General features: G+C 40.4%; 1 pseudogene; it reads right to left on the reverse strand.

Annotated features, from left to right (window-relative positions):
• Nucleotides 1–1,973: 1,973 nt before the first annotated feature.
• On the reverse strand, nucleotides 1,974–2,073 carry LOC145573377 (small nucleolar RNA R71; annotated as a pseudogene).
• Between the last annotated feature and the right edge of the window lie 9,200 nt (nucleotides 2,074–11,273).

Consider the following 11,273-nt stretch of genomic DNA (forward strand, 5'->3'; position numbering starts at 1 on the left):
TACTTGAATTTTTGTTAGTGAAGTTTCAAAATTTTATTTGCTTCACTCTCACGGTTGTGCCCCCATGGATTCTAGGTCATGAAAGCGCAAATATTTGAAGATCAAGTGCTGCCCTCCTTGCGGGCATCATCACGAGAGCACCGATGATAGGGATGCACGAGAGCGCTGAGAGCATAGCTTTGCACAAAAATGTACGAGAGAGCAAGAGGAGCCGTGCACGCCGCAACACCACAGCAGGGGTGCGCGCGCGTAGGCCCATCTGTGCGTGCGCGCAGACCCTGTTATGCGTGCGCACGGCTGGTGGTGCGAGCGCACGGCCCTGCTCCGATTCTTCTCGCTCGATTTATTATAAATACCCCTTGACTTTTCCTTTATAGGGGATGACGATTTCACTTGTACTTGAGATTTATTTCTAGATTTAGTAGAGAGAGAAACTTTAGATTACTTGTTTTATACTTCAAATTACATCTTTGAGCTTGGATTTCATGTTCAATCAATGAAAATTAGTGAGAATTTCTTTCTTTGAATTTACTTTTGCTTGCTCTTCCCTTTAATTCTTGAATGTTTGATTTGATTGTTGATCTTTGGTTTGAGAATTTGTTGAATTTGATTTTCTCTTTGATTAAGCTTGAAATGATGATGTTTGTAATTCAATTTGCTTTGTTTTTCAATTCCATTATGATTTGTGAGTAGATTAGTAGCTAGGGAGAAGGGAAAGCATGCTTGATTGAAGATTTTTGCTAGTTGATGATTCTTGGATGATTGAATTGTTGCAATTAAATTGGTTGACATAGTTATGCATGTGATTAATTTTATTAGGAGTGATAAACCTAGATGATTAATCTAGATTGCATATCAAATTTCAATGACATGCACCCTTGATTTGAGAATTGCTTTAATTGGTTGAATTTGATTGTGATTTTCCTTGTTAGTCATTCATATTGAACCCTAGCTTGACTTATAGGAGATAGCTCTTGAGTTCTATAAATTGCAACTATTGTTTATCCTTTGCAACGTTTGAATCAATTGAGTTCTTCATCGATTGGCATAGTCATCGAGCTTGCATGTGGAACCTTAATCCCTAGTGTTTAGCATATTGATTTTCTTGACTCTATTAGTTGATTGAAACCTTAGTTACAATTCAATTCACTTCACCTCTCATTCTTCGAAGTAGCTTGACCATAAACTATAGAATTCTCCCTCATATTCCTCGTGGTTCGACTCGAACTTGTCCTATACTAGGAATAAGTTTAACTTTCTTAATTATATGATTGGTTGTGCTTTAGATTTCAACGACCTAGATTACCCCCACGTCAAAATGGCGCCGTTGCCGGGGAATGATATTGGTGCTTTGTTATAGTTGTTGAGTCTACTTCATTTTTAATTGGCTACATTTGGCTACATTTGTAGCCGTGCTTCTAATTGCTTCTTTTAAGATTGTATAAGTAAAGCACGTGGTCGTTCACTAGTGCCACTTGATCCAGAAATTGAGAGGACAATTGCAAGGATAAGAGTTGCTAGACGTTCTTTGAGTTCTAGCCCTCTAAGTGAAGAGGGACCACAACAAGAAGAACAATCAAGGATGGGAGAAAATCCAAGGGTGGCATTGAAGGAATTAGGGATTCCAGGTGCATATAGGTTTGAAAGTGGGATTGCTCTACCTACAACACCGGAAAATGACTTCGAAATAAGGCCGGGAATGATCACATTGATAGAGAGGCGACAATTTAGTTGGGCTAAACATGAAAGCCCACTAAACCATCTCAAAGAGTTCGAAAAGTATTACAACACTTTCAAAGTGAATGGAATTTCCCAAGAATTCATCCGCCTCAAGCTTTTTCCCTTTTCTCTCATAGGGCGTGCCTTGGAATGGTTGGACAAGGAGGTCAAACCCAATTCTTTAAGGACATAGGAGGAAGTGACTAAGCAATTTCTATCCCGTTTCTACCCACAAAAGAAAACGGCAGAGGCTGAAGCTCTGATTCAAGGTGTCAAGCAAAATTCTAGTGAAAGCCTCTGTGAAGCATGGGAGAGGTACAAGGAGTATCAAAGAGAATGTCCTTACCACGGAATTCCTACTTACCAAATTATTCAAATCTTCTATGGTGGCCTAAGTCCTCAAGGACAGTCATGTCTTGATGAGGAGTTGGAGGTCCCATCATGAAAAAACGGAGGAGGAAGTGGTAGACATAATTGAAGACGTAGTGTGGTACTATAGAGATTGGCATGATGGTGAAAGGGAGTCAACTAGAAAGAGTAGTTCTTCGGGGTACCCGATTGATCATCTTAATGCCATAAACAACTTATCTTCACAAATGACAAACTTGGGGAAGGAAATGTCTGCTATCAAGGCAAAGTTGGAAAGTGCTACCTCCCAAGTTTCAAATCTTCCCTCCTAATTTAAGGGGAGATGTATGTCTTCTAACTCTTAACCCCTTCCCTCTTCTAGTAACATTCCTAGTGGTTGCTTGTTTTGTGATGTTTGTGGATCGTATGATCATGATGCTTCTAATTGCCCTCATGCATGTATGGATGTTTGTGATGATCAAGATTGAAGTGTGAATGGGCATGTGAACTATGTATCAAACAATAATGATTCTAGGTTTGAGAATCAAAGAGGTCAATGGAATAGGAATTACAACAACCATGGAAATTTTGACAACTATAACCAAGGTGGTGGTTATAGGAACCAAGGGAACCAAAAATCCTAAGGTAACTATAACAACAAAGGTTATAGTGGCCAAAATAAAAACCAAAATTATGGTAATCTTAACCAAGGTTATGGTCAAAATCAAAGTAGAGGTAATTGGAACAATCAAAATAGGGGTCCCTCACCTGGATTTGCTCCAAAGACCCAAAGTGATAATTCCTATGTTCAACCCTCTTCTTCCTCTAGGACTAACTTGGAGGAAATCATTGAAAACCAAACCAAGTTGTTGAACACCTACATGGCAGTGAATGATAAGAAGTTTAACGAAATGATGACCCACAATAAGATACTTAAAAACCAAATTTCTCAACTTGCCAATGCTTTGATAGACCATGCAAGCCCTTCTTCTTTACCTTCTCAAGGCCTAGACCCTAAGAGACCCGTTAATGCCATAGTCACAAGAAGTGGTAGGGTGCTTGAGGAGAGTTTGGCTAGCAAGAGTAAGAGTGAGGAAGGTGCCAAGGAGGTTTTAGTTGAGGATGAGGGAGATGGTCCATATTTGAGTGAAGTGATGGTAGAGCCACCTAAGGAGGTAAAGGAAGAGAGAGAGGTTGTAAAACCCAAGCTTCCTTATCCACAAAGATTCATAAGACACAAGTTGGATGAACAATTTGGAAGATTTATTGACATGCTCAAATAACTTCATCTTTCTCTACCATTTGCCAATGTTGTCACCTAAATGCCAAATCATGCGAAATTCCTTAAAGACATTTTGAGCGGTAGGTGGACTTGTGATGTTGTGGAGACGGTGAACTTAACCGAGAATTGTAGTGCAATCATAATGAACAATATGCCACCTAAGCTAAAAGATCCCGGAAACTTTTCCATCCCTTGTTCTATTGAAAAAATGCAAATCGATAATGCCTTATGTGACCTAGCTAGTGTTAGCCTTATGCCATATTCGGTGTACCAAAGACTTGAACTAGGGAAACTCTTGCCTACCGACATTACTTTGCAATTGGCCGATGATCAATCAAGTTTCCAAAGGGTAAGGTAGAGGATGTCCCTTTGAGGGTTGGAAAACTTGAGATGGACGAAGATGCTAGCATTTCTTATAATTCTAGGTCGATAGAATTTGACTTAAATTATAGTATGAAGTATTCAAGTTTTTACTTGGAGAATTCTATGATGATTGACTCTCTTGATCATGTTGTGTCTTCTATGCATGAGCAGTTCCTCACCTCTAATGATGCTCTTGAGAATGTTTTGTTGAATAAGGAAAAGATAGGTGTTCCTAGCAAAGAGATGGCTTTGTATGAAGATTTGCTCAATGGAAGCCTTCAAGATGTTGATGAGCAAATGTGCATGAACATCACTAGCCAAGAAGCATTGCAAGCGGCTACTACAAAGGAAGGTAAAGGTGTCCTCATGGTTGAATACAAACCTCTGAAAGGAATGGTGTCCTTCGAACAAGTGTACTATTCCGTTAGCGGGTTCATAATTATTAGAAAGCTAATATATTCAGTAAGGTCAAGTGATCGGAATGCCTGGGTGGAGGCCGCTTCCGATCAGTAATATTAATGGATAATTAATGTTACAGCTTAATCTTGACTGAACCCTTCGGGTCACACCCAAGCATTCAACAAACCGAAACGACGAATTAATTCGGAAGGAATTAATGAGTCGACCGAGTAATATTTATTTAGACGTCGGAAATTCGAGCTTAGAGCGTCGAAACCGAGCGTCGGAAGTCGAGTCGAAAAATAGTGAAAGACGAGACGAGAAATAGTAATAAATCAACAAAAGACCAAAATACCCCTAGCATCGGAATGCCCTAGCAAACCGAGTGCTAAGGGCGTATGGCCTAGCATGGTGGCTAGCATGCGCACCAAGCCGAGCCTAGGCTGGCTGGTGCGTGCTAGCGCACTCATGCTAGCATCGCAAGGCTAGGCGCTGCCTAGTGCGTGCTAGCATGCTAGGCGCAGCCTTGTGCGCGCAATGGCTAGCAAGCCATGCCGCAACAAGCTGCTGGAGCTAGCACGCTAGGCGCGCCAGCCCGCAACAGCTAGCAGCAGCATGGCTAGGCCATTGCTTGCTGCCTAGCAGCGCTGGCCAAGGCACAAGGCCAGCAGCAGCAGCAGCAGCAGCCCGCACAAGCATGCTGGGCGTGCTAGCCAGCAACAGCAGCAGCCCGCATGCAAGTGCTGGGCTTGCTGGGCGTGGCTGCCACGGACAGCAGCACATGGCAGCCCACCTTGGCTGCCTTGGTGCCCAAGGGTGGGTGCCATGTGGCTTGTGGTCCTTGAGTGTGTGGGGAGTGAGGTGGCCGGTTATGGGAGAGGGAGTGGGGAGCAAGTTTAGTCCCCCCCTTCTCCAAATGGTCCTCACCTAACCACTCACATGAGCTTGCCACTTGTTGATTTATTACTAGCTTGATTATTGATTTTATTTTAGCTTTAAAATAAAATGGAAAAATCATACTATCCCACATTGATGGGAGAGTAAATGATACTCCCATCATTTCCTATAAATACCCAAGTATGGGCATTGGGAAAGATGCTTGAGTAAGAGTTGGAAAAGGCATCACAATTAGTGAAAACCTTTGAACTCAATATTATTACTCGGGTTTTGTTGGTCGGGTCTTGCTAACTCCAAGACATTGGACCTAGTCGGTTTTGTTGGTGCGGGTGGACTTCGTTGGAGGTCTCCGTGCGAGCGGGACTTGAAGCTTTCAAGTAAGAGCTCATTTGGAGCGAAGCACGCGTCAAGGGTAATTAGCTTATCTTAATCTTGTGATTAATTTAATTATGTTTATGGTTTTATTTATTGCGAGTGCGGTCTTGGTTTTGGGTTTGTTTCCGCGGTGAGTCGGACTCACCAAACCCCAACAGCGGTATCGGAGCCTCGCTCGTTTATTTTAAAATCATAATATTTTCAAGGTGTTATTATGGCTTATTTTTCTGGTTTTAAGTTGCTAATTATATTAGTAACTCGTTTTTCAAATTTTACCTCGTTTTAGAGCTATCTTCAGCCCCGAACCCAGATTTCGACCCAAAAATAGTGAATTTTGGGTGGAAAAGGTGTTCTGGAAATGGTTTTACCCTTCTAGGGCTCGGTTTTTAGCCAGAAAACGACCAGAAATCCATTTTTCGAGGGATTTTTCGTTTTGACAAAAATTTTAAGTCTTTCTAACCTTGAAAATTGATTGCATATTTATGGTGGTTATGTAAATGGTTCTTTCCTTATTTTATATGCAATTTTTAGACCACTTTAAGCATGATTACTTGGTAGTAATTGGTGCTTGAAAGTTTGGTTTTATTTTTCACATAATTGCAAATTAATTGCATTGAGTGTGAAATAGTTGTTCTTTGATGCTTCCAAGTATTAAAGATTCAATCTTTACTTATGATAAGTGATTGAAACTTTGAGTTACTAAATTCCATGAATTTTGGTTAAACTTTGTTGATTTAATCATTTTTTAGTTGATTGGAATCATAAAGTTTAAAACTTGTGATAGAAATTGGTTTATCTTCATATTGGAAGATATAATTTTTCATGAAGTCACAAGTATTAAAGTTGGAGTCTTTATTGAACTTATGTTCATTTTTCCAACTCCCTTTTATTTTGTCAAAATCTCAAGATTAATTTAAAGTGATTAAATTAATAGTGAGAAATGCCCTAATTTATTTTGTTACACCAAGTTAAACCAATTTTATTAAAGAATGATTCTTGGTAATAAATTTGGTTAGTTGCTTTGGATGAATTATTTAAGTTGGACTTGTTATTTTTCATTTTTCCTCAAAATTGATTCTAAAATTAATTTAGAATTGATTTATAATGTCACACATAAAATTCGATAATTTTCGAAGCATTAGCACGCAACACGAGGCCTAAGAGCCCCGAGCTAGCTCTCGGCCAGCTAGGCTGCTCACGCAACCCATATGTGGCTGCCGAGGCTGCTGGGTGCTTCGTGCTTAGGTGTGTGGTGCTGTGCGACTGTGTGTGCGAGGAAGGGCGTGGGCTGCTGCTCGCTGCCAGCCACTTACCGCACCAGCCAGCAACAAGCAGCAGCATGGCGCAGCAGCAGCATAGTGCTGTGCGCGCTGTGCGTGCTGCTACGCTTGGCTTGGCTGGGCGTGGCGTGTGCGAGCACAAGCAGCCCATGGGCATGCTTGGTGTTGCGGGGGTGCGAATGGGTATGTTACGAGCTTGTTGTACGGTACGTACGATCCCATAATTGGCACAATTACCCCGGGTTATTAAGGCGATGCTATTTTAAGTTAATTTTAGCATTGCTTAATATGTAAATAAGGGTAATTTTGGGTTCCAAGTCTTAGTGCTAGGCACTTAGACATTATGGAATACGTAATTTTGCTTAGATTGTCGTTTTAATTATTTTAATTATTTTGTTTATTTAATTAAAATTTTGGAGGCTAGGCCTCGGGTTTTTGAGCGACATTTGCAAAATTAATTTTGACAAATATTTGGGTTCACCGACTTAATTAATTGGATTAGTTAAGATTGGATGCGGAATTTAGTGGGAGCGTCTCTTAGTTATTACCATAACCGGTTAAAACAACTTTGACTAGTTTAATTAGGCGAGTTAATTGAATTAACCACCTAGATTAATTACTAGTTCCCGCGCGGTTTTATGCATTGTTACTTGTTTGATCGTTGTAAAATGCATGGGCCATTCACAGATAGTGAATGGATGAATGGAATGTAAAACTCTCTCACAGGTTTTATGAAATGGCAACTAGTGGGGCCCGATTAGGATAGAAAATACGGACTGTGATCCGTGATGTATTTTTGTAAATCTAAATACGGTCTGCGAACCGTTGAGTATTTTTGTACCTTAATATTTAGATTAGTCCTAATCGTAGTAACTAGCAATTATATTATTTGGTCAAGTCTTGAAGACGGAGTTCTTAGAAGACGAAGCCATGAAGTTGCAAAAGAAGACCTTTTGAAGACTTGAAGATCTCAAGGGGTCATGCTAGTTGCCAAATGCATCTCTATTTATGTTTTCGATATATATATATATTCATGTTTATATATTTGAATTATATGTTAGATGCATGGTTAGGATTTCGAATGTTGAGATGATTAATTAAGTTCACTTAAATCAACCAACATAGAAACCCTAGGTCCCTTAAAATTGAGTAAAACTTGCCATTCCAAAACACACTTACCAACCGAACGAGGGTAGTGATGGGCTACGCCAAAGCGAGGCATCACTACTTCTCCAAGGAACGTAAGGCATACTAGGTATGCAAGTGGTTTTGGTTATACTCAACGATATGAGTGATGGAGTCCTAACATGTCGTGGCAAAGTGAATAAATTGTTTAGAGAGCATTGGATGCGACGATTTATTCAACCAAGAGTGGCTTGGAGCCATTAGCAAAGCGTTGCTTACCTTAGGATATTGAGTGTTAAGACAAGCCAAAGCATGCTTAACCACTCTTTGTTTCTTTGGATCTTGGAATCGACTTATTCTCACCAAAATTGGGGACAATCTTTAATGTGTGAATAAGACGTTTTAAATAAGTTTGATTAAAATGCATGATTTCAATCTTATTTAAGTATAATGAATGGTTTTTCATTTTAAATTCTTTCAAATTGTAGAATCATGTCTTCAACTAATGACAACGACCTTATGCTCCCGGAATTGCCCAAAGAGTTGCCAATTTCTCTGAACTTGGTAAACTTTAAGGAATGGGAAGAGGAACTCCGAAAGACCCTCCGAAATTGCTACCTAGAGCACATTCTGGACACTCAAATCCCGAGTTTCTACTCAAAGGGGATTATGAGTGATGAGGCACATGAGGAATGGAGTGAGGATTGCAAAAGAGTTTCCAGACTCATGGCAAACTCCATCCCGGTACAATGGAAGGGGAAGTTCTCCAACTATTTTCCGGACATGATGCTCAAAGCTCTAGAAGATGTAGTCAATTTGAGAGTCACCAAGAGTACCAGAGGCAACTATAATGGACTTGTGGAAGATGTGACTAGGTCACTCTCGAACATGAGGATCAAGCCACCGCAAGATGGATGTCTCATCAAAGAGAGACAAGAAGTATGGGCTAAGGTCTATAATGCAAGACTTAGACCCGGGATGCCACTTCAAGCTCATGTGCTCAACATGACAAGGCTATTCACCCATCTGGAGCTAATTGGCAAACTAGTGGAAGATGAGCAAGCAGCTCTCATGCTACTAAGCTCACTCCACTCGGGGTATGTTGCATTAAAGATGCGACTTACGGCCAAACGGAACAAACTTTCCTTGATGGAAGTTGTTCAAGAGCTCCAGAAAACCTATTCTTGCAAGAAGGCTAAGGTTGCCCTGAGAACAAAGAAGAAGGAGTTCAAGAACAAAGCTAAGATGCGCTGCTTCTATTGTAGTAGACCCGGACACTACAAAAGAGAATGTAGCATGTATCTAGCAGATGAGGCGAAAGGAAAAGTAACCTCGATCTCAGGTATCATCTTTACACTTGAACATAAGCAATTTATGAGGTATTAGATACCGGAAAAATTGGCTCACTATATGATCCTATTTCAGGAACAAAGTGAGTGATGCTTTTCAAGTGGATATGAGTACAAGTGGAAGAAGAAGATAATCTTTCAAAGAAAACTTGTAACCTCATATTTTGTCTAGATTTAAAACTTGTTTAGTTTTATCTACCATATTTTGATCTTGTGGCGTTGGACGTCATTGTAAACTTGATCACAAGACATATCATCTTGTTTATATTTATGGAATGACACGTTTGTGTATTTGGACAAATTGTTTATAATGATACCAAAAGAGCTAAGACCATGGAGTCAAATCAGACTTACTTGTGGCATTGTCGTCTTGGCCACATTAACATCAAACGCATCAAGAAACTTCTACAAGAAGGTGTTCTTGACTCTTTCGATTTAGAATCGTTTGAAAATTGCGAAGGATGTCTATTAGGCAAGATGATTAAACAGCCATTCTCCAAGTTGGGAGAAAGGGCAAGTGACTTATTGGGTCTTATACATACCGATGTATGTGGACCAATGAGCTCAACCACAAGAAATGGACATCGATATTTCATCACTTTCACAGACGACTATAGTAGATATGGCTATGTCTACCTCATGTCGCATAAATCTGAATCATTTGAAAAGTTCAAAGAATTTCAGAGTGAAGTTGAAAATCAGCTTGGCAAGAAAATCAAAGCCCTTCGATCAGATCGAGGTGGTGAATACTTGAGCCAAGAATTCGATGACCATCTGAAAGAAAAGGGTATACTTTCAGAATTGACACCTCCAGGAACTCCACAATGGAACGGAGTATCCGAAAGGAGAAATCGGACCTTGTTAGACATGGTACGATCAACAATGGGTCTTAGTGATCTTCCTATCTCTTTCTGGGGACACGCACTTCTAACTGTGGCACTAACACTGAACCGTGCTCCATCAAAAGCTGTAGAAAAGACTCCATATGAATTATGGACGAAGAAACCTCCTAGGTTATCTTTTCTAAAGATATGGGGATGCGAAGCATATGTCAAGAAATTGATCTCTGACAAACTTCATCCCAAATCTGACAAGGTTTACTTTGTGGGCTACCCAAAAGAAACCAAAGGGTATTACTTCTACAACAAATCGGAGAACAAAGTGTTTGTTGCTCGCGATGGTGTCTTTTTGGAGAAGGAGCACCTTTCCAAAATGACAAGTGGGAGGAAAATCGAACTCGACGAAGTTCGTGAGGATGAGAAACAAAATCATAATGACAGTCAGAGTGCTCAAACAGCATCTGTTGATCAAAATGTGCAAAGTCGAACCGACAATGCAAATGCTCAATCCATTACCCTACGTAGGTCTCTGAGGCCGAGATCTCAACCTGATAGATATCTTGGTTTAGTATTAACCGAGAATCAGGACATCCTGATTATGGATGGAGATGAACCGGCAACCTACAAGCAAGCGATGGCAAGCACCGACTCTGCTAAATGGCAAGAGGCCATGAGATCTGAAATGGATTCCATGTTTGATAATCAAGTCTGGGACTTGGTTGACTTACCCGAAGGTTATACACCGATCGGATGTAAGTGGATTTTCAAGTTGAAAACCGACAAAGATGGAAATGTATTCATTTACAAAGCTAGATTGGTGGCAAAAGGTTACAGACAAGTTCATGGTATTGATTACGATGAAACCTTTTCACCAGTTGCAATGCTTAAATCCGTTCGGATCCTCCTAGCGATTGCTGCATATTACGACTATGAAATATGGCAGATGGACGTCAAAACCGCCTTCCTCAATGGTTATTTGGAAGAAACTGTGTATATGACACAGCCTGAAGGTTTTGTCGACCAAAACAATGCTGGGAAGGTTTGTAAGCTTAAGAAGTCCATTTATGGATTAAAGCAAGCAAGCAGAAGTTGGAATCTGCGTTTCGATGAAGCCATCAGTAAGTTTGGTTTTATCAAGAATCCAGATGAATCTTGTGTTTACAAGAAGGTCAGTGGGAGTGACATCACCTTCCTAGTCTTATATGTCGATGACATATTGCTCATTGGAAACAGCATTCCGTTGTTAGAGTCTGTAAAGGCCTGGCTTGGAAAGTGCTTCTCAATGAAAGACTTGGGA

Source organism: Chenopodium album, chromosome 12, assembly GCF_948465745.1.
Source record: "Chenopodium album chromosome 12, dcCheAlbu1.1, whole genome shotgun sequence".
NCBI classification, from domain to species: Eukaryota; Viridiplantae; Streptophyta; class Magnoliopsida; order Caryophyllales; family Amaranthaceae; genus Chenopodium; species Chenopodium album.